A 24,461-nucleotide genomic window follows, 5' to 3' on the forward strand; every position below is an offset into this window, starting at 1 on the left:
CAAAAGTCCAGTCGGGACCAACTATTATGTGCTGGTGTGGCGTGTGTACCCCCCCAATATCATTATTGCGTATACGCCAAGCATCTACCAGCCCCATCTCCAACATAGCATCACGTATATACTGAGCTACTTTTACGGTGCGCGCTCCCTGCGAGTTTGATTTATCTCTAGCAGGGTCCAAATACGTCTTAAAATCACCCCCCCCCCCCCCCCCCCCCCCCATAAAATGGCTGAATCTGGCCAGGTACGCAGGATACTAAGCATTCGAAGAAATACCTGTGGTTCATCCAAAATAGGGCCGTAGATGTTAATAACTGTGATCATCGATAGTCCCAACTTTCCATGAATCATAGCACAGCACCCCTCATCGTAGACGTATGTTTTGAGTAGTGTAAATGGCAGTCCCCTTTTAAACAGAACAAGAACTACCCTTGCATATGTGGAATATGATGATGCCAGCTTGTAGCTGGCTCATTTAACTGCAATTCTAGCCTCTGATGACTTGGTAAGATGCGTCTCCTGTAGGAGAGCTATCTGAACCATATGTCTGTCCAAATATGCAAATACCTGACGGATGTTTTTGGAGGTGTTGAGCTCTTTGACATTCCATGTCAGACAAGTGTATCTATCGCTCATGAGCTGAGATGGCAATATAAAACTGAAGCGAGTACTGAATCAAACCGTGTATGACTGCAACAATAGATACGTAACGTTGCCAATATAGAGGTACAATCACAAGGAACAATTCCCCTTTAGGAACAATGAAACCCCCCGCCACCCACTTGAGCAATCCCAATACGCCAAAGCCAAAGCCCCAGAATACAACAAACCCCAACACAGAGAACAATCGTACAACTTATAGTGGGGTATACCCAGTGGGGGACACTGTGGCACAACAACTCCCAGATGAACCAGGGAGGTGGCCGCCTTTTATAACTATGTAGACCCTGAGTTATCCATCAAGAATCATCAGAAACAATTTACAGTGGTAACGGCATCCGAACAACTGGCATTGCAGTATGTGGGCGTTATCATCAATATCTATATAGGAGTGAGGAATATCAGAGTATCGAGGGAAGGAACAGGCATAGATGAACAACGCAGCGTGAATCGCTAAACTAGCTAGTTAGCTATTGAGGAGCCCAAGGACAGCAGTTATGTAAAATAACCCTAGAACCACTTCCGCCTATAATAGACCAACAAGGAAACATAACAGTTACCAACATCAGTCTTCATTATCTGATGCATCAGGAGGAACCTGTTTTGTACGACAGAGATTTAGCAAACTCCCTGGCCCGCTTCGGGCTGTTGAAAATCTGGGCCTTATCATCCACCCCTATCCGAAGGCGGGCCGGTACAGCATGGCATATGGGATGTTTTCGTTCATCAGGAGCTTTTTCACATATTGAAATTCCTTCCGCGCTGCTTGAACGGTTGCTGTAAAGTCCAGGTAGAAGGATAAGGTATTGCCCTGATGGAGATGGATCCCTTTTGACGAGAGATGCGTAGGACCGCGTCCCGGTCTCTGTAGTTCAGTAATTGGGCAATAACCGGTCTGGGCGGGGTACCTGGAGGTGGACGAGATGCCAAAGACAGATGAGCCCTTTCCACAATGAGCAATTCAGACAGATTATCAGCACCACAAAGTTCGCGGAACATATTTTCCACATAGGTTTCCAATTTGCCCACGTTTGTGGATTCTGGCAGCCCTAAAATGCACACATTATTGCGCCGTGAGCGCACTTCAAGGTCTTCATTTTTAGCTTGAATAACTGCCAGAACCTTTTCCATGTCAGAGACCTTAGAAGTGACCTGCTGCAGCCCACCTTCAGCATTGGAAATACGTTGCTCGGCCTCACCAATACGAACAGCATGTATGTCTAACTTAGCAGATATAGTGTCCATTCGACCAGCAAGGGCCTCAATTTTGCCATCTATAGATTGCAAGCTAGCTTGAATGGCAGTCAGAGTCTTTTCAAGGGCAGTTGGAGGCGCACTGGCGGTGTCGAGCTCCGAGTCCGACTCCGCAGTCTGACCCTGCTTACCAAAGGTAAGCCGCGGCTGACATCTTTCTGGTTTACCCATGATGGCAAACACAGTGGCCTGGCACAAATGCAATGCGGCAAGGCCCCACAGCCCCCACGCAACTATAAGGCAATGCGTTATGTATCTTTCGGTCCCCAGACGCAGGGGACCCGGGACAGCCTTAGCGCGATAGGCAAGTATGGACGGCTCCTGCGCACGAGGAGATGTGTCCTCTACAAATTGGCATCACGTCCTGAATTTCGTAGCCCGGAAATTGCTCAGGTGGTCCACCAGCTTATCACAAGAGTACGCAGCCAACCACAAGTGCACACTGCGTTGATATCGGCACATTCCCCATGTAGCAGCGTGCAACCCTGGTTAGCAGCAGATGGGGGCAATGTAGTGCACCACAGCTATCACCCTGCAGTTCTGCCAGTTTTCGATAGGGACTCAGCATGCGGCCCAGTCGCGTGGACAGGAACTGCACAGCAGACAGGGGTACCGAGCACACCAGACCGAACAGCAGCAGTGGGGAAAAGGCCCGCCCGCAGCACAGTTCACACTCACAGGGCCCAGGTACTCACGGTGGACAAGCCAGGTCTCATGCGGCTTGAAATTCACACCCCCACTTGCGTTGACAGATCTCACGGTCAGCGTAAGAAAGACCGAGCCAGCGGGAGTCCCATCTGATGCTCGGGAGCCGTGGCGCGTGTGCCCCTCCAGCCGACAGGCGAGGCATCCCGGCCCGCAGCGTATCCATTCCAGCAGCCACCGCACTGGCAATACGGCCCGCAGTCTTCAACAGAGAAGTCCGGTAAGGCGCCAAGCACCGCTACACGCCAGCAGACAGGCCCAGTCAGCCGCGCCGCTCACCAGTCCCAGGAGTAGGGTGACCAACCGTCCGTAAATTTCACGGACAGTCCGTAATTTCGGCCTTCTGTCCGTTGTCCGTGAAGGTTTCTTTAACGGACGCCATTTGTCCGTAATTTTACCTGCTGTTGGGTGACAGTCAATCATGTGCCTTTCTATCGCCAACCGTTTCTCCAATCTTTGCCGTGGAGAACAAACAAGCGATCTAGGATTGGCTTGAAGCCATCAGCCAATCCTAGAGCTCCCTGGTACACTGCAGGAGTGTTCTCAATGAGAACAGCTTTAGCGTACCCAGCCACGGTATTTCTGAACTCGACCCCTTACCTGTAGGCTCATGTGTGCGCGTAGGCCTGGCGTTGGCCTAGTTGTGTGCTGCTACTGCCAGCCTGCCAGAGGAGGAAGACCCGGATCGGAATCACCAATCTACCACGGACCCGCCGTTACCCAGCAAACACCACCTCATTCCGATTTGGTGATCAGTAAGTTCAAACACTTGTTTGAAATACATGTTCTATAAAATGTGTTTCAAGTGAATATCCCCAAGTCAAACAAAGATGCCTCCAACTTGTTACTTTAATCAATCATGGCACACAGCCATCCACATTAATTTCTAGTAGTTGTATATTTATAAGTTTTCTAGCTTTGAAACTATCATTTCTTGTCACATGAGTTCAACATAGGTGGACAAAGGGCAGAGAGCTGTCCGGTTAACATCATGGAGTCAGAACATCCTCGTGAAGTCACTTCCTTCTTTGTGCATCATTTATCTGTAGGAAAAAAAACTAAATGGCATGGGGGCAAAAATATATTCAGTCGTCTCTCAGTCTGTGGTCCACGCCCTCCTGGCAGCTCTCTGTCATGACGCAGTGATCGAGCACCGACTTCCAAAACATTTCCACATTTGTCTGAACAATCCCTCTTCTCATATAACACTTTTCTTTTGTTTGCATCCAACTCGGCCAACAAAGGGCTCCGAAGAAGGGATCTGGGTGGAGAGCAGCACCGAGGGCAGGGCTGCTCACCTAGCGGGATGGACACAAAGTGCTATTGTGGTACTTTTCAGCTTAACAGGAGCAGATGTGCCTGGAAAATAACTATGGTTTTGTCAAAGTTTGTTGTTTTCGGTACTCCGGAGGCCAACATGCCAACAACCATCATAAATTGCCCCTTCTTCCAGGCCAGTCGCTCTGGCACATTCCACAAGCAAATTACGTTTAACCCACAGCATCCTATCCAGCAAATGAGAGCGACTCTTGTGACACCGCCCAACAGTCCTAAAGAGTCATGTGCCTCTAGGTGCAGCAGGTCTCACTCAGGGGTGCGACACTTGCACATTTCTGCTTGTCCAGTCACTATTTAGAATTTTAGAAACAAGCATTTGCAATGCAATAGGTCTCACATTTTTAATTTTTTTTTAGATATGAGTGCATGTCAACAGTAATTACATTGCAGCTTAACATAATTTTCCTTCAGTAAACGGCAGAGAGGTTACAAAGAGAGGAAACCCGATTACCGCTCATTTTTACTACTCCACCACTTAGCCGCATGTTGTAAATGCGAAGTCCCAGGTGCAGATCACTTTATAAATACACAACCCTTCGACAGGGATTAAAGTGCCCCTCGTGGCATAAATATTTAAGAGAAGATATATGTTTGGAACAAAATGAATAAAAGAAACAGGTCCATCCTGCAGTTGAAATGGACTCATGACTTGCCACAATGTTAATGGGTTGGTCTCAATTACATAACTTGCAAAGCAGTAATATGTGTGATTAGGACAACACCATTTTATAGGCTGTGTCCTTAAAAGGTCTTCTCCCTAAAGAACGAGAACCAGCTCCCCCCTCAACATTTGTAGTAAATTCCTCCTCTTCATATTTGTCTTATTATTTAAATGCTAAGAGGCTGATAACACAGAGGTTTTATCCAATCTGTGTTAGCACTGAGTATGGAAAAAAGCACTGCTTGTACCTGCACTAAGTCACAAAACACAAAAATAAATTGCACATGCCCAGGATCAGACAATGTATGCAGAACTCGGGCAGGTTTTATAAATACAGGAGGCAGTATTAATTTCAGAATATTTTAAGATACTGGCACAATGAAGGTGAAAACTTAAAAATGTCCCTGTAGGCAAGTCCGCCTCTGACTTCTTATCCCACGTTTAAGTTTTTAAAAACATTTCAGTTTTACAAATGCTGTGATTCTCCTATGCCTCAGTCTCCGGTGACCAGATCAGCCTAAAAACGGCTGACTCTCCGGTCACAGTATTATGTTTAGGCCTAATCATGTTGCGTGATAGTAGCATGCACAAGTTGTCACCTCAACCAAAAATAACTCCATATACTGAGTGCCTAAAGTAAGGCAACTCAGCACTCTAGTCAGCGCAATGTAATGAGTTTAATATAGCATAGCATGGCTGTATCAAACTCATTACATTGTGCTCACTACAGTGCTAAGTTGCATTACTTTAGGCACTTAGTATGTGGAGCTATTTTCGGTTGAGGTGACACGTTGAACGTTGCTTATGTTTAATTGTATTTTTTATTTACTTAGGTTGAGTTACAATACGTTCGGTTGAGATTATTTTAATTTTCATATGCTGTCATACTATATTCTCCCTTGTGCAAATCCAAGTCACATTTTAAGGATTTTGGGGGGCCACTCTTCACAACATCTTTCAATTTATTATCAATTTCAGCTCTTTGATGCCCTATTTGGCGAGGTCACTGAAACAGGCAGGCTGGTACAAATTGTAAATGAGTTTACAGCTACTGTTCAGGCCAGGATAGTGGTGTGTGTTTTCAATATTATAATTCAGCAGCGGGTCACTAATGTTACATATGAACATGCCACTTGCAACCCTGCGTTACACTGTGTCTTGAATGCCTTAATTTATTTGCGTTAAACCCAACAAACATACTCCTGTGGTTAGGTGCACTACAAGTGGATGTTATTTTTGGATTGCTAAACTTTCAGAAAGTTGCGTTTTTGGATCTCAAAGATGTTTTGTGGGAGAGCATGCTCTTCCTTTGCGTAGTACTGAGTCTTGCCCTGAACTTTTCTTACTTATATCTAAGGATGTTTTTTCTTTCTGCTGCTTGTCGACCTCACCTTAACCGCCGTGATTCCCTTCAAAATTCAGTGCATAGCATCACACAATATTTTTTATTGTGGACTTGATGTAAATATGGGGCTGCAGTCTGTTTTTCCATTCGCTCAATTTATTTCATGCCATTTAATTCAATCTGGTCTACAAGAGGTGACGCAATGAGCAGGAGATGCGAGGTTAATGGAGCCGGCAAGATGGACGTTTGTGGGGTGTTTTTTTTGTGTGTGGGGGGGGGAGGAGAGTGTTTCTCAGTTGAAGTTCACCTGGACTGACACACGTAATAGGTGTGATGTGGATCTTGTTACGGCAGAATTGCAGATCCAGGCGAACATGAAACATTTGTGTGCGGATTTCTACCAATTAGCTCTTAAGAACAAAGAACTTCTGAAGTGTGCTAGTTCAGAGAAAAAATATAATTTCCAACACTAGCACCAAAACTAATATTACCGGTGTCAAAACTCTGTTATTTCCGTGGTCAAATTTTGCTTGATGTGCTGTACTACTTTTATATCTAATATAAACTTATTTTGACTTGTACTTACGTTTGTTGTCTATTTACTTACATACTAATGCACAACCTAATTTGTAGTGTCGGTAAAACTTGCCCTTTGTCCCAAATTTTTGTCCTGAATTTTGACCCTCCGTCCTGAATTTTTGTCCTGAATTTTGACCCTTTGTCCTGAATTTTTACACTCCCTGTCCTGAATTCACATCCATGCCAGTTGGTCACCCTACCCAGGAGGTAGGGGTTAATCTTGTCTTACTCGAGCAGGCCGCGAGCAGAGGCAGCAAGCACCACCCAGCCCGGCGCGTGCCTCACCGTCCGCTGCTCACACAAGCGACGCGATCGCCGCAGATTGCAGTCCGCTCTCACAGCTTCAGATGCGCGGGGATCGGTGCAGCATCTAGCCTGGGACAGGGCCGCATCTAACGCACACTCCAAGCTTCCATCACCGGCGCTGTCACTCACATCGCCGCCATGCTGCCTAGGGGCCAGCGTCCTGAAATCAGTTCAGGCGGCAAGCAGAGGTACACAGAGACCCCCAAAGCAGGCAGTCGGCGCTGAATCGTTGCACAAGGATGTGAGACGTGTTACCTTGCAAAATGGGACTCGGATGGCATCCAGGGATCAGGATAATAGCAGGATAGTGAAGGCAGCCGGCGGAGCTGCACTACAGTGCGGCCATCTTGCCGTGCGCCCTCTAGCGCCCCCCAAAATCTGATATTATGCTAGCCAGGAACCCCCAAAAGGAATTCTGTTAGGAGTAAACTATTTAATATTGGGGTTATTACTGTGGCTCTTTCTTCCTTGAGTGTGTAGAAATTTCCAGTAGTAAATTGCACGCGGGGGGGGGCGTGGTTGGAACAATGCATGGTTACCTTTTTGAGTTTGTGAATGGCTACAAACTTGTATGTTTATAGGCACTCTCAAACTGAAAACCAACCCATTCCCACCCTGGAAATGGTGGGAGATTTACTGGGCTGGAGTGATTTACTTTCCAGGATGGAAAGAGTAACAGATCATCCCCCAGATTTGAAGGAGTGTGGAAAAGGGCTTCCCCCACAGGAAAAATGATCACCCTCCCCCCCATGAGAAAAAAAATATATATACATATTCTTGCACATAAGGCTCCATTACATTATTGTACGCTATGTATGCTTATGCACAGGGAATATGGAAACCCAAGGAATGTGTCACATGACATTCCCAGCATTACGCCTGGATGGCACAATGCCCCGTGCATCAAAACACACTAATCTCAGCCCACATTTCCAGCTGTGGGGGACACAGAGTAGACCCAGACCATGAGTGGGGAGTGGGGAACTGAGATTTAGCGTCAGGGTCCAACGAATAAGTCTTACAATGTTGATTCTGAAACCGTGATGGGTCAGGTGTATGCGCATGGTATACAGCACTCTTACAAAGTTGGGTGAGCCCATTGTCTGTGGCCCTTAGACCACGACATGGCTCTCAGTATTCAAATGACATTAGCCAGATTCGAAGCAGAAGTCACTATTAAAAAAAAAAATCTTTATTGATTTTATGACAAACATTCATAATTCCATACACAGTGGGAGCACACAACATCAAATCGCTGCGGTGATATGTACAAAGCTATGCCAGCATAATCATTCCACATAATACAGTGTTGCGACACACCTTGGAGTGACTAAGCAACTCATGCGGAATTACAAGCACAGCGATACATATCAAGAAATATTCCAAACAGCGACCAAGGGGTGGGGGAGACCATCATGTTCGTCGTGTATCCATAATGTTTCGAGCAGTTTGTTACGGACCAGCGTTGTGCCACCCCAACTCGATGCCCACGCAGCGTAGCCAAACCAAACAACAAGGCCAGTACCGATACTCAAGTAGTTATTATTTAGACACTCCATAGAAATGAATCTATGACAGCCTCAAATACTAGATAGACTCTTCAATTTATTTTAAAATTCTTTTTTTTTTCTATAAAGAATAAATTGAAGAGTCTATCTAGTATTTGAGGCTGTCATAGACTCATTTCTATGGAGTGTCTAAATAATAACTAATTGAGTGTCAGTACTGGCCTTGTTGTTTGGTTTGGTTATAAGGGCTCAGCCTTACTGATTGGAGCCAAGACCCATCCTTGTTTTGTTGCATGCAGCGTAGCAGCACAGGCAGAGGTCACTTAGCATGGAGTGCAGGATTAAATATTTTTGTCCCCCCCATGTTCAGAAATATATTCATTAGGGAGCAAATTTGACAGTCTCTCTGTGCGATTAACTCCTCGTTATTTTCTGCAGATTAGCAAAATGGTGGTTGTTTTGTAATAGTTTTAATTAATCATGCAATAAGTTTATAATTGAATTGATGGGTGAAAGGATGGTTGAATCGGTATCGGGGTGAGCGCCCTGGCCCCGGATGACGAGGGTTCACCTCACTAGCAGTCAGTCCTAGTAATGCTCTCTGCAGGTTCCCGGTCCTCTTGCTGCTCAGATATTCTTAGGTGAGGTCTGGTAGCTGGGCTCAGTGTCCTCGTTCGCTCTATTACGATGTCCTCCCTACGGACTTCCATCTGCTGGGCCTTGCTACTGGATTTTTCTGGTCAGGGACCTGCTCCTCTCCATACAGGGAGCTTCCAGATTCTAGACCTGGTCCTGTGATGCAGTAACAAGCAGGGTTCTGTCCCTGGAAAATGTCACTCTGGGATGGTGCAAAGACTTCTTCTGTACAACTGTCCCTGCAGAGGCCACTGAGAATAAAACACAATATCCGAAGCAAACCCTACGAGAGAGTAAACACAAAGAAAGCATTGGGTATAGGGCTTGGGGAAAGATGCTTTCCTTTCACCTGACTGAAGAGCCCCAATTAGGGCAAAACTGGTCTTGGGTTGAAGAAGGACCTGGCCGGGCTGTTCAGCCTGGATTATTCCATATTGGAGCAGGGTCAAGACTGATTTGCATATGGTTGTGGTCCAAACTGAGGCGCACGGAGTGCAAAATGAAGATGGACTGGGATGCGGCCTTGAGTACTTACCAGTGGCTGAGATTAATTCAAACATTCCACCCATTCCTTTTTTGTATAATTCTTCCTTCCGCAAAGCATTGTTTTCTGGTGTGATAATCAAGTTGAATTGAACAAATTCAAGCCTACAAGTCCCAGAATGCATCAGTGTGCTAAATGAACTGGGAACAAGATACCTCCTTCACATGGAGTTGCTTGATAGCGTTTCCCAATACACTCTCAGAAAAGACACCATGTAAGCCCACCATCTTTCTCCCAAGTGGTTGGTCTTTGCAGTGCTCTCGAGTTGCTGGGTTACAGGAGTAGCTCATTCAGTTAAGCTTTTACATTGTATTCTGGGACTTGGAGTCCTGTAGAACTCATTATAAATGGAGGACTAAAAGTGCCAGATTGGAAAGAAGAAACCTGCACTGGAAGCGCTACCCATGCATACACCTCTCAGAGCTTTCCGACACAGTTAGAGCGTGGTTTTCATTCAGCCCTGATTTCTGAGCCACTATCACCAGGAATGTGGGCAGAATGCTTCTGTTTCTCAGGTCCATGAGTAAGTAACGCATCCAGTCCATGTTTTCTATTTGCATTCTGGGATTTGTAGTCCCTCTTAGCCTGTTATAAAAGTAGAGCTAGAAGTCCCAGGATGCAAAATAGTAGCTGGGACAGCAGGAGTTACACATGGATGGGCCTGTTACTTGAGAGGGCTGAACTAATGTGCTCCTACTTAAAGGAACCAGTGAGACTACAGATACCAGCATGCTTAGTGGTATTCCAAGAAAAAACTAAGACTGTCTGAAAGTTTCCCTGATTATATGGAGCCACCAGTCAACGTCAACCCTACCTTTTTATTTCAGTATCTTTACCTCATGCTGTCTCTGCCTACTTTTCTCTCTTGCCCATACGCTCCCATAAGGCCTCTCTCACTTTTCTTCGCATACCACCTCCCGTGGGGCTCCTTTCCCTTCCTCCCTCTTGTTTCGTCTCCTACACTCCCAGAAGTCTGCGCCTGAGCTCCCATGACCCCTCTCGCCATATCACCCACACGCTGTCAGGCTCACGTACAGAACATTTCACCCTCTGCTATTGCCCAAGTCAAGTTTGTTGGCAGACAACCCTTTTTTTAAACCCAACAAGAAATTCCAAAAAGAAAAGTTCATCTTGCTTGTTGACAGCTGGAGAAATGAGAAACTCAGATTTAAAGTGATCCTGCCTTTTCATTGCTATAATATTTAGCGCCAGAAACAGATCGGGCGATTGGTTGCATTTGGGTGAAAGTCTAGTTTTTGCACAAAAACGCTAACAGGCCATTTAGCGTGTCCACCTCACCGCATAGCACTAAAAATGCTGTTTACAGTCCTGGGCATTTTCTGTGACAACCTGATGCTTTATGGGAATTGTAGTCGTAGTTTACATCAGTTGACCAACTCGTATTAACACACCTGATAAAAATTACTGGAAGTGAGAAACCCAGGACTGGAAACAGTGTCACTGACATAGAGGGAGATGGCCACTCTAAACCCATTACCTCCTGTCTCTCCCTCACCTTCTTTCAGGACAAATGAGGCCCGCCTCCCTCCAGACCTACCCCCAGCCCATAAAAACTCCACCGCCACCACCTCCACCTGTTCTTTTTTTGTCTCCCTAGGTGAGACTTACCTTTGGCGTTCCTCCCTGTGGCGGTGCCGGGGAGTCTTCGGTCTGGTTCTCTGCGATGGCGGGGCCCTCGGAAGCGTTCTCCCGGCATTGCTTCCTCTCCTCGTTTCCCTCATGGTCAGGGGTGAAGAGGTTGCTCAGGAAGCCGTGACGGTGTGTGGCGGTCCTCCTGCGGCTGGGGCTGTGTTTCCAGGTCAGTGTAGCGAGGTAGCCTATACGCCCATGCCTGCACACATCGAGGAGACCTGGCAGGACAGGTTTGAGCCTGGTTTTTTATGTCTTTTTGGCACTTGGTGTTTTTTTTCCGGTTTTGGTGTTGTTTTTGTTGTGGATGGTAGGTAGGTAGCAGGACACTTCTTAGCAGTTACAAGTTAGGTTTATTAGCTTACAGCAGAGCAACACACCTGGCCAGCTGACCAGACCATCAACTGACAAGAGTAGAACACTCTGGTACAAGTTAGAACACTCACAGGTATTCTGGGAGGCTAAGGAGGTAAGAACACTAAGGAAGGGCTAACGACCACTGTCACCCATATTACAAGAAGAATCAATATACAACAGTTTTCCTGGCAGATGTTTATTGGTTGTCAACTGAATTGGTTCTCGCCCTTATAGGAGGGTGCTGGAGGGTGGCTTCTCCATTCTTCTACAAACATGGGTCGCAAGAGGTCGTTCAAGAGGAACAACCTGGTGTCTTCTTCTTCCTCTTCTTCTACCGATGGTTCCCAAGTTCCACCGAAGCACCCTAGAGGCCAGGGCCTTACAGTGGGGTGACGTGCCTCTCATGTCTAAGGAGGAGGTGCGAGGTTGCTGTGACTAGAGCTCTGCAGGCTCGTCCAGTGCCTTCTGGTCCATCTCGTCCTCGTACATTGGATCCTGTAGGCGATTTATCCCTGTCGGGTGGTGAGGGTCCTTCTACCTCCTATGGCGGCAAGTATGTCTCCAGAGAGGAGATGTGGGACGTTCTGGCTCATGCACGGGACAATTTGGGGTTCCCTCTGTTCCAGCTGGGCGAGGCCTGTGGGACTCTTTTTCCGCAGTACACTAAACCCTCTCAATTGGGCATGCCCTTTCAGGGCCCGGTGAAAGAGATGGTGCTCAGGGAATGGCGTGAGGTGGACAGGGTGCATGTCCCTCGCATCTTCTAGAAGCTTTACCATTTGGAGGGGGAGGACTCCTTGCCTCACAATGTGAAATTGGACTCTATCCTGGCCACAGTGATTGGCAAAATGGCTATTCAGCCTGAGGATTGTACCCCAACTGATGCTACGGATAAAAAGGTGGACTCTGGCCTTAAGAAGGCTTTTGCTGCTTTGAACTTGGCGCTGAGGGCTATCCTTTTCTCTGCTTATTCTGCAGTCTTTGACGCAGGTTTTCGAGAAATTGGCGGCAGCTGTGCAGGACGGCTCAGAGTGCTCTGACCTTCTGCCCGCAATGGAACAGCAGGCTAAGCTGTTGGCTGACATTTCATCTGACGTTGTTAAACCTACTGCGATGTCCACTGGGGCCTTGGTGGCGGCGCGTCGTTCCCTTTGGCTCCGGCACCAGATGGCTGATCCTGGGGAAAAGGCGGCTTTGTTGCCATTTGATGGCCAGGCTCTTTCTGGGGACCATTTGCTGGCCATTATCTCTAATGCTTTCAAAGAACGGAAGCATGCATTGCCCTATAAAGAGGGTTCGGCTCCGTCTAGTAAGCCTTCGAATAGGGCCCCTCGGTCATCCCCAAAGTGTGAGTCTTGTCAGTCCTTCTGGCGGAGTCATTTTCAGCCCAGTTTGTCTCCCAAACTAGCTGCCTCCATGCCTAAGGGCTCTGCCAAGAAGGGTCCCTGACAACTACTGTCTGGACGATTCACTGCCGGTTGGCGGCCGACTCCGGCATTTTCTTCCACGGTGACAGCAGGATGTTTCAAATGGCAGGATCCTGAGCATTGTGGGTCTTGGTTACGTGATCGACTTTTGGCAGGTTCCTCCGGATACTGGGGTTCGGCTGACTCCGGTGCCTGTCTCGGGTCTGCGCAGAGTGACTCTGCCAAACGGGCCATCTGCCGAGATCCAGTCGCAGACATCGGCACCGGAGCCTATTCCATTCTGTTCCTGGTGCAGAGGGTGTCAGGCAGTTTTCAGCCCGTTCTGGATCTCAAATGGGTCAACTCCTGGGTTTGAACGGTTCACTTTCGTATGTTGACCCTTCAGGCGATTATTCTTCTGGTTCAGCCAGGCGAGTTTTTGGCCTGCGTGGATCTAGAGGACACCTATCTCCACTTCCCTGTCACTGCTTCTTCTCAGTTTTTCCTGCGGTTCACTGTGGGGGATGACCATTTTCAATTTTGCGTTCTTCCCTTCTCACCCAGGGTGAAATGGATATGTCAACCTCAGCACTCTAGTACAATTATAGTATCAATTCATATAGTTGTTTAGCACAAATGAGTTCAAAGTATCAGCAGGACATTGATTCAGTTCTTGCTGTATCAATTTAATATAAATATATCACCAAATTTTAAATCACAAGTTTCAAATTTAAAACACAGTATCTATATGGTTAGGAATAGACAGCTTCATGTGACAATCCTCCTCTTTAAGCGTTGAACCGGCAGCCGACACGTGTTTCGTTTCTTAGAAACTTTTTCAAGGCTTCAGTCATTGTGTTGCATGGCCAGCACACAAATTTTATGTAGAATTGTCCAAGTCTTTGATGTGAGAATAGTCTTTTTCTTGTTAAGTTCTAGATAAGTTATAGTTCTCTATTCAGTCAGACGACCACGTCACGTGTTAAGCGTATTTAATCCACTGATTGTTTTCTAGTTTAAGTCGTCGCAAGGTTTTGGGCTATGATATGCCCCTTTTGTGTTTAAGAATGCCTTGCAGCGGCGTCTCTCAGAAATTCGTCAGGCAGCCTGCATCAGTGGATTAAATACGCTTAACACGTGATGCGGTTGTCTGTCTCAATAGAGAACTATAACTTATCTAGAACCTAACAGGGAAAGACGATTCTCACATAAAATGCCCATGCAACACAATAACTGAAGCCTTGAAAAAGTTTCTAAGAAACGAAACCCGTGTCGGATGCCGGTTCAACGCTTAAAGAGGAGGATTGTCACATGAAGCTGTCTATTCCTAACCACATAGATACTGTGTTTTAAATTTGAAACTTGGGATTTAAAATTTGGTGATATATATATATATATATATTAAATTGATACAGCAAGAACTGAATCAATGTCCTGCTGATACTTTGAACTCATTTGTGCTAAACAGCTATATGAATTGATACTATAATTGTACTAGAGTGCCGAGGTTGACATATCCATTTTACGTTCGCACTGGGTCCGAATGGGCTTCAGTGTTTTTGCACCTTAGGTAGTGGGGTGCAGTTAGCGGAAACTTGAGGGGCACCAATACTTGGATATATAGATTAAATGCACAAAGAGAATAGATGTGCTACCAATTAAACCACCACTGCCATCTGTAAATATTGTCCTCACCCACGGTCTTCAGGAAGGTCCTGGCGCCCCTCATGGCTCTCCTTCGTGCAGAAGGGTTTTCAATCATCCTTATTTGAACGACCTCTTACTACATGCTGCCGAGGAATCTCTTTTGCTCGCTCAGGTCAGGAGGGCTTTGGAGGATCTTCATGGACACGGCTTTTGGTGAACTGGGGAACACCTTCTATGGCCTCCTCTCGAGACATGGTGTTCACTGGGGCTCGATTTCAGACTTTGCTCGGCTATGTTACTCTGTCCGACCGGCGCCTGGTCTCTTCAGTCGCAGGTTCTGGCATTGATGTCCCGGGAGGCTTCTCCGGTATTGGAGTGGCTGAGGCTGCAGGGGCATTTGGCTTCTGTGGTGTTTCTGGTTCCCAGGGCTCATTTTCATCTTCTTTGCCTGGCCAACTGGATCCTGTTGAGTTGGGCTCCGGGGTCTCAGAGTCTGTTGTCTTCGCTGCCAATGACTGTCCAGATCTGGGAGGAGCTCTCCTGGTGGCTCTGCCGGCGTCATCTTCTGGCCGGGGTATCCTTGGCTCCTCCGGCTCCGCTTGTGGTGACTTCGGATGCTAGCCAGTCCAGGTGGGGTGCTTGGCTGGGGTGGGACCAGGTTCAGGGGTGCTTGTCCCTGCAGGGCTCCCAGAGGTCTTCGAACTGGCGGGAGTTGCGGGCGATTTGGCTGGCCATGGTTCACTTACTAGACTCTCTGCGGGCCATTTGCTGTTGGTTCAGACAGACAATCTGGTGGTGAAGTCCTATGTCTACAGACAGGGGGGACCAGGTCCAGGTCCTTGAACTTGGTGGCCAGCAAAATTTTTCTGTGTGCACATGTCTGGGTCTAACTGCTCTCTACATTCGGGTGGTGGAGAATATACGGGCTGATCGCTTGAGCAGGGACATTCCCTTTTCGAAGGATTTTTCCCTCCTTCCCAGTGTGTTCGACCAGTTGGTGAGTCGGTGAGGCCTCCCTGTGGTGGACCTCTTTGCGAATCCGGAAAATGACAAGATGGGCCTGTTTTATTCACTGGGCAGGTTTCCCAGGGCTCTGGGAGTTGACGGATTGACCTCTCCTTGGCCTCGGGGGTCTTCTGTATATTTTCCCCCCCTTTCCACTGCTCCAAGCCTTTCTGGTTCCAGTTCGGAGGGACCATGCTCAGGTAGTGTTGATTGGGCCCCTTTGGCCTCAGGCGAATTGGTTTCCTCTCCTGGCCTGGTTGTGTTGTGACCAGGAGTGGGTCCTTCCAGTGGTTTCGTCTCCTTTGGTGTTTCCGGACCTTCCCCCTGAGCTCCTTGAAGAGATTACACTCGACAGCCTGGCAGTTGAGCTGCAGGGCTTAGCTGTTTTGGGGGTTCCTGACCATTTGGCTGTTACTTTGCAGGCTTCTCGTAGGTCCTCCACTCTTCTGTCCTATGCTAGACATTGAAGGGCCCTTTCGGCCTGGTGTGCGTGAGAAGGAGGTTGATCCCACGGTGGCTGACCTCTTTGTGGTAATGCAGTTCCTTCAGGATGAGTCTCAGCTGGGGTTGTCGGTGGATCCTCTGCGGGTGCAGTGGTGGCCATTCAGGGATTTTGTGGCTCCTGGCATCATTTGAGGGATGATGGGGGCCGGATGCCTTTTTTTTTTCAGAGTCTGTTGATTTTGTTTCCTCGCCCTGCCCGTTCTTTTCCTTCTTGGAATTTGCAGCTGATTTTGTATGTCCTGTCCAGTCCTCCCTTTGAGCCCCTTGAGGGTCTTGAGTTAAAACTCTTGACTTTTAAAACTTGTTTTTTGGTGGCCATTAACTCGGCGCAGCGCTTGGGTGAGTTGGGGGCTTTTTTCTTGTAAGTACCCTTTCTGCAAGATCTTTTCGGATCGCGTGGTTTTGGTGCCAGTCCCTTCCTTTGTCCCAAAGTTCAATTCTGCATTTCATCTCAGTCAGGAGGTGATTTTGCCTGAAATCTGTCCTGATCCTTCCTCGGCTGAGGAATCTTGTTTGCACTGTCTGGATGTGCGGCGGGCATTGCTGTGGTACCTGCAGGTTATGGAGTTTTTCCGGAAGGGGTACGCTTTGTTTGTTGCCTTTGGTCCTTCTAAGAAGGTTATGAAGCCTTCCACGGCTACGTTGAGGTGTTGGATTCGGTCTACGGTCTTGCTGGCTTACAAGCTTCATGGGGTGGATCCTCTGGTTGGGGTTCAGGGCCGTTCTACTCGCAGTATGGCTGCTACGGTTGCTGAGTTGCAGGGTACCTCTGTGGTGGAGATCTGTTGGGCTGCGACCTGGTCTTCACCTTCTACGTTTGTCCGTCACTATAAGATTGCTTGTCGGGAACGTTTGGATAATGTTTTGGGCCACAGGGTCTTGTCCTCTATGAAGGACTATGGATGTTGATCTGCTGTGTTTGGGGCACGTTCTTTATCACTAAGTTGTCCGTCTCTGTTTTCTTTTGCTTGCAATGTCCTCATTTGTGCTGAAGGAAGGCGAGGGAGGGACGGGAGGTAATGCATCCATTACTATTGATAATGGCATTACTCCTAGTCCTACTTCCTTGCCTTCCTTCTAGGACCCTCCCACCCTCCCGGTGCGGAACATCTGAGTGCTAGCTCGGCTTGTTTACGTACAAGTGGAGGTGGGGGTGTGCTGAGTTTTTGTGGGCTGGGGGTAGGTCTAGAGGGAGGCGGGGCCTCATTTGTGCTGAAGGCAGGTGAGGGAGTAGGACTAGGTGTAATGCCATTATCAATAGTAATGGATGCATTCTAATGGCAGTCGAAAGCATTCATGTGGCGAATAGCCAACCACTGTATTGTGAGCAAAACTGGCCCTGGCAAAGAGCTCTGCTGGCCCCACTGGGTGCGGCCGAGCTGTTTATCAGGGCCGGATTTGGCCGATTTTTTTACAGGGGCCGATTTTGCAGCTATTCTCCAAAAACGGCCCTGTAACAAAAACGGCCCCGAGGCCCAAAATCGGCCCCCACCCTAGCGGCCCACCGGGGAAAAGCCCGGTGCCCACTACGGCCAGTTCGTCCCTGATTGTGAGGCTTAGTCCAGGTCTGCACCTGACCTCTGTAAACAGAAAGTATAGCTGCCACGTGTCCCGGTTCCATGCATGACTAGCAGGGCCGGACTGGGAACCGAAACTGGCCCTGACAAAGTGCTCGGCCGCCCTACCCCCGGAGGGTTGGGGGTGCGGCAGAGCTCTTTGCCAGGGCCGGTTTTCGTCCGATTTTGTTACAGGGCCGTTTTTGCAGCTATGGCCCTGTAACAAAAACGGCCCCGCAGGGGCCCAAAACTAGCCCCCACCCTTGCAGCTCACCGGGGGATTGCCCGGTGCCCGCTACGGCCAGTCTGGCCCTGATGACTAGTTAGGCAAGCCCGAGTTTTTTATTAACATTTTGGGACTTGCAATCTTATTTAACCTATTATAAATACCAGTACTACAGGTCCCAAAATTCTAAGAAAAATGGGCCTGGACTAATTAATCATGCATGGAGCTGGGAAACGTGGCAGCTGTGAGAAAGCCCAGTAAGGGAAGACAAGCCCCGCTGACATGTTGTGATCTTGCAAACCGGACCATACTCAGTGGAGACATTCTACGGCTCCGACGAGTTTCCCAGGTCCATGTGTGATGCGCTGCTGCAGTCCAGGTCTATGCTTTGAATTCTGGGACGTGTTGTCATATTTATTCTGTTATAAAAACAGGACCACATCACGTATGGACCCATGTAACTAGGCAACTATACATGCATTGGGTCACACACATGTAACGCTCACTAGTAAGTCCAGAGCTCAGCTGCGCTCAGTCCCTATATTGAGAGTACCACACTTTACACAGTTGAGCCCTCTCAGACATAGAGAGTTCCCATGTACATGTACACTTTCACTCAGAACACTCCAGTCACACAATACCATCAACCAAGAAACCAGCACCGACCTCTCACCCTGAGGTACGTAAAATCCTGAGTGAACCCTCGTTGCAACCCTAACAGGCGCGATGCCAAGGGGGGATCCTGAGGGCATCTTTTCAGCCAGTCATGCGCGATGTAAACAACACAAAACTTGGAACATTGTATGGCACAGAATGAAATGACCAACTCGAGAAGACTGAAGATAGAATTCTGAGATGTGTAAAAGGACATACACGTCATGGCGCATGCAGTACAGTACGAGATAAGAAACTTCAACGTGCACAATCGACTCTAGAATCAACCAATGTGCATAAAAGTGATAGCCAAAACCACTCATTTCTATTAAAAAAAACAAGACGTTTACTACCCAGAAAAAGAAAGCTGTTTGAATTCTCTGACAGCAAACAAAGAACCACGAAAATAAACGAGGCACATAAACCAATGGGCACTTGTTCTATGCTACAACAGTATGTGAAACCTTAAATGTCGAAATACGAATGCATAAAGCATATCATCTTCGGGTTAAACCACTCTATGCCCAAGTACACCCAGAAGAAAACTAAAAATTACATGATTTATACTAAAAAAAAAATAGCATGACAAATTATATTTATTTCCAAAACAACTATCACACTTTACTATATTCAGGATCACTGTAATTATGCAATTCGGTAACACCTCTGTCTTCCACATACTTATGGATTTACTTCGGATATGGCCTCGTCCAGGGCCACTCTCAAACGTAGCTGGCACAAACTTAAGCTGGATGATCTGCTAGCCCTTTTGACTTCCTGTCCTCTTACCCTTGACATCGACCCAGAACAAGCCTATAACGCTATCTGTGAGTGGATATATGTGACACTAGACTCTCTTATTCCTGCTAAATGGTCTAAGGGCCGTGACTCTGGCTCTAACCCATGGTACACGGATTCCCTTGCCACTATGCGGACTGTCTGTAAACAACGCGAACGAGCCTGGAGGAAGAATTACTGCTCCTCAGCGAAAAAACAGTATCAGGATGCCATCAAAAGTTACCATAAACCTATACAGTTAGCTCGAGCCGCCTTCATCACCAATCAGATAGCATCTAGCAATAACCCTACGAAATGCATTTTTAAGATCCTTAGCGACCTGAAAAAGAGGAAAGATCTGCCCACCTCTATCATCACCTCTGGAAAACATTGTGAGGAACTCGCTACCTACTTCGTTCAAAAAGTTGAAACCATATACATAACTTTTCCCAACTGTCCCAGGGTTTCAGAGTGTCCTTCAATACCTTTAACTCTTGCCACTCTGGAGGTCATTCCTTCCATCTCACAGGAGGGGTTCCTTGCTCTGAGCACCAAAGTTAAATCGGGATCTCCTCTTGACCCCATGAGACTGGCTCAATTTAGAGGCTGCCTATACGTTCTTCTCACACCCTTACTTTTGACCATTAACTCCTCATTTAGTAAGGCTTCGGTTCCCATATCCTGGAAACAAGCCGAGGTGCTACCACTGTTAAAAAACCCACTTTTGGACCCCACTAAGCCCGAAAACTTCCGCCCGATTTCTCTCTTGCCCTGGGTTGCGAAAGTGGCGGAGGCACACGTCAATAAAGTTCTCTCTGACTTTTTAAATATTAACATGATCTTAGACCGGTCCCAGAATGGATTCCGCGCTGGCCACAGCACCGAAACAGCACTCCTGGTGGTGAGTGAACACTTGCGTTCCATCCTAGATGAAGGTCAAACAGCGGCATTCGTATTGCTCGATCTGAGTGCTGCGTTTGACACGGTCTCCCATCAGATCCTTCTGCGTCGGCTAGAAGAAGTTGGAGTAAAAGATCTTGCCCTTGAATGGTTTCGCTCCTTCGTGTCAGACAGATCATTTCAGGTCTATGCTCCCCCTTTCGCTTCCTCCATCAAATCCATTAAGCAGGGAATTCCACAGGGCTCGGCTTTAAGTCCGGCTCTGTTCAACCTTTATGTTCAGCCCCTGGCAGCAGTCGCTCGCGACCATGGTCTTTCCATGGTCTCCTACGCGGATGACACCCAGCTGATGGTGGCTCTTTCGGTTGACTATGCTAACGCCGCCACCCAGTTTCGGACGGGCCTGCAGTTGCGGGCTGGTTGACGGAGAATTGTCTCCAGCTCAACGCCAATAAATCCGAGATGCTACTGGTGGGTAAGGATAAGGGGCTTTGGAACACTCAATGGTGGCCCTCCTCTCTAGGCCCTGCCCCTTCCCCTAAGCTGGTGGTAAAGAACCTCGGGCTTCTGTTCGATTCGACCCTGGGTTTTCAAGAGCACACCAAAAGAATCGCTAGCACTTGCTTCGGTCTGCTACGTGGCTTAAGGCCCATTCTTCGGTTCGTCGACTCGGCCACACGCCAACTCATAGTCCAGGCTACTATCCTCTCCAGACTTGATTATGCGAACTCCCTGTTGCTGGGCGCCAATAAGGCGGAACTGAACCGTCTGCAGCGCGTCCAGAATACAGCAGCACGTGCCATACTTGGCCTTTCAAGATCGTGCTCCGGAGCCGGGGCTGTTAGCCGCTTTCATTGGCTCCCTATCTCTAAAAGGGTTGATTTGAAGACCCTATGTCTCACCTTTAAAATTCTAAAGCACTCTACACCTGAGATCCTGTCGGGCCTGATCACCCCTTACATCCCTAGCCGCATGCTGCGTTCTTCCGAATTGATCCTGGCTTCTGTCCCCAGAGTCAAGCGATCTAGAGCTGGTGGTAAGTCCTTCCGTCTCCTTGCCGCCAAGCTGTGGAATTCCCTTCCTTTGAAGATCCGCAGCTTAGAATGTCGGATATCCTTCCGTAAGGCTATCAAAACCTTTCTTTTTCCCATGGCCTAACCGTCTCTTGCTTGGAAACTGCTGTCAGCGTCGGGACGCCCCTTCGTTGGGGCAGCTGCGCGCTTTATAAATGGTTTTAACATAACATAACATAACTTCCATTGCCACACAATCCGTAATATGCTACACAATTTGCAGTTTTAAATGAAAAAAAAAATTGTTTTAGTTCACACGGATCAAAAAGTTACTAAAAGAGAACCAGAAAAGATGCTGTGCAGAGGCCCTTACTTTCCTAAAGCAATCTGGTTACCTTTCAGTAGATTATTACTGACTGAAACTGAAACTAACGAGGCCCAAATGGTGTTAATGTGTGTGTGATTATGACAAAATAGTGGACTAACACTGCTTCAGAATGAGTCGCATGAAACCCTGTAATTTGCGTTTTCTAGTTACCGATGCTATTTTATTTAATTCACCACAGCCGCATAATTCCAGTGGCCATGTTTCCACTACTGCTCACACTCACTAGAAGGGCATCACACCGAGCTTGTTAGGCCTCCCTCAATGTTTGACAAACCCTGACTGATACTACAGAATACTAACTGTAGATCATTCTCTTTCCTCCTTATTATGGTTTTAATAGACAACCTCATTCAATTCAAGTATACATTCTGTACAGCCTCCTTCCTCCTTTGTGTGTATTTTATAGACAATCTTGCGCCTTATGCAGACAGTCTTTTTCCTGTGTATTCTGTCTCAAACCTCCCTAATATGTATTCTGTAAACAGTTGTCTTTTTCCTCACTGTGTATTTTGTAGATAGTCTCATCCTTCTTAGAATATATTCTGTACACAGCCTCCTTCTTCCCTAGTATATATTCAGTACACAGTCTCCTTTCTCCTCCATGTGCATACTGTATACAGCCTCCATTCTCCTTAATATATATTCAGTAGACAGCCTCCTTTCTCCTCCTTGTGCATACTGTATACAGCCTCCATTCTCCTCAGTATATATTCAGTAGGCAGCCTCCTTTCTCCTCTGTGTGCATACTGCATACAGCCTCCATTCTCCTTAGTATACATTCAGTAGACAGCCTCCATTCTCCTTAAAATATATTCAGTAGACAGCCTCCTTTCTCCTCCTTGTGCATACTGTATACAGCCTCCATTCTCCTCAGTATATATTCAGTAGACAGCCTCCTTTCTCCTCCATGTGCATACTGCATACAGCCTCCATTCTCCTTAGTATATATTCAGTAGACAGCTTCCATTCTCCTTAGTATTTATTCAGTAGACAGTCTAATTTCTTCTCAGTGTGCATACAGTATACAGCCTCCATTCTCCTCAGTATATATTCAGTAGACAGTCTCCTTTCTCCTCAGTGTGCATACAGTATACAGCCTCCATTCTCCTCTGCATTTATTCAGTAGACAGCCTCCTTTCTCTTCCGTGTGCATACCGTATACAGCCTCCATTCTCCTCTATATATATTCAGTAGACAGCCTCCATTCTCCTCAGTGTGCATACTGCATACAGCCTCCAATCTCCGTAGTATATATTCAGTAGACAGTCTCCTTTCTCCTCAGTGTGCATACAGTATACAGGCCTCCATTCTCCTCAGTATATATTCAGTAGACAGTCTCCTTTCTCCTCAGTGTGCATACAGTATACAGCCTCCATTCTTCTCTGTATTTATTCAGTAGACAGCCTCCTTTCTCTTCCATGTGCATACTGTATACAGCCTCCATTCTCCTCTATATATATTCAGTAGACAGCCTCCATTTTCCCCAGTGTGCATACTGCATACAACCTCCAATCTCCTTAGTATATATTCAGTAGACAGCCTCCTTTCTCCTCAGTGTGCATACTGTATACAGCCCTGTAGGAGAGTAGGATCTGCACTTATGTTGCCCCCACTTTTTTCTGATTCTGATGTTAACACTGGTTTCTGGCTATAGTCTGGCTGGGTCCCTGCTAATCAGGGCCCCAGTCTCTCTGTTCTCTCTAAACACCTTGGAGTGCATATTAGATGAACTAGTGATTGGATGCTGTGGTGCCTTATGAGCCCCTAGTATATGGTACCCTAGGTACCAAGGGCATAGGTACTTCACAGGCCTACCAGGGGCTGAAGCATGTATTATGCCACCCCTGGGAAGCAGACTAAATCTGACACCACAGGCCTGCTACTGCAGCCTGGGTGAGGTAGTGTTAGCACTCCTCACGGAGGTATAGGTTCCTATATCTCACTATACACACACATATAAACCTATCAGTCACCCCGAAGGCAGGCCCTATCAATCCTGAGGGCAGGGTGCTTGGTTTACAATGTGAGGGGGTGCCTCTGCATGAGCAGGACTGATTTTAAGGGTTTGTATAATCTTATGATGAGAGAACAGATCCTTAATAATTGCCAAAACCAGTTGTTGCATCCGTACCTGGTGGACTCTGATCTGACCTCTCCCCAAGAATTGGGAAATAAGGCAGACAAATGGGTCAGAACCAGGGTGAGGCAGAAAACCCAGAACCAAGGGGGTGACACTAAGAAGCAGGATCCTAAAGGCTCAGAGAAAGGTGGGGATAAGTCAAAAGACCAGAAGTCTTCACAAGGGCCCCAAAAATCTGCATCTGGTAGGGATTCACAGTCTACAAAGGGAAAAGGCCAAAAGAAGCCCTGGTGCAAATTCTGTAAACAGAAAGGGCACTGGACTTCTGATTGTACTAATTCCAAAGAACAAACCACCACCACTCAAGCCCCTAAGGCAGCTGTTCCCCCTAGTACAGCTACTGGTGGAGGTGGTAATCTGAATAAGGGTGTAGTAGGGTTGACCCTGGGTTCTGATGTGGACTCTGGCCTAGTCAGAGTAACCACACAGGCATTGCTGGTTTGTGGGGGAGACCTTGATATGTCCTTCCTAGTGAGCCCCATTAATCTGGGCAAGTACAAACAGCAGCCTATAATAAATGGCAAACAGGCTTTGGCATTCAGGGACACAGGTGCTAGTGTCACCATGGTGGCAGAGGATCTAGTGGACCCTGCACAGATCATCCTGGGTGAAATGTACCAGATTACCAATGCAAGCAATGTCAGGACCAACCATAGCCTGGCAGTTGTGGATTTCTCCTTGGGAGGGGTAACTGGCCCCAAG

General features: G+C 47.3%; 1 long non-coding RNA gene across 1 annotated transcript in view; it reads left to right on the forward strand.

Moving 5' to 3' along the window:
- Nucleotides 1-3,227: 3,227 nt before the first annotated feature.
- Nucleotides 3,228-24,461, forward strand: part of LOC146830423 (uncharacterized) — a 93,515-nt gene continuing 72,281 nt past the window's right edge. The window contains exon 1 of the long non-coding RNA XR_014961424.1: nt 3,228-3,374. This is a non-coding gene — a long non-coding RNA (uncharacterized LOC146830423). The remainder of the gene's footprint in view (nt 3,375-24,461) is intronic.

The sequence above is a fragment of the Triturus cristatus genome, chromosome 5_1 (assembly GCF_964204655.1).
Source record: "Triturus cristatus chromosome 5_1, aTriCri1.1, whole genome shotgun sequence".
NCBI lineage: Eukaryota > Metazoa > Chordata > Amphibia > Caudata > Salamandridae > Triturus > Triturus cristatus.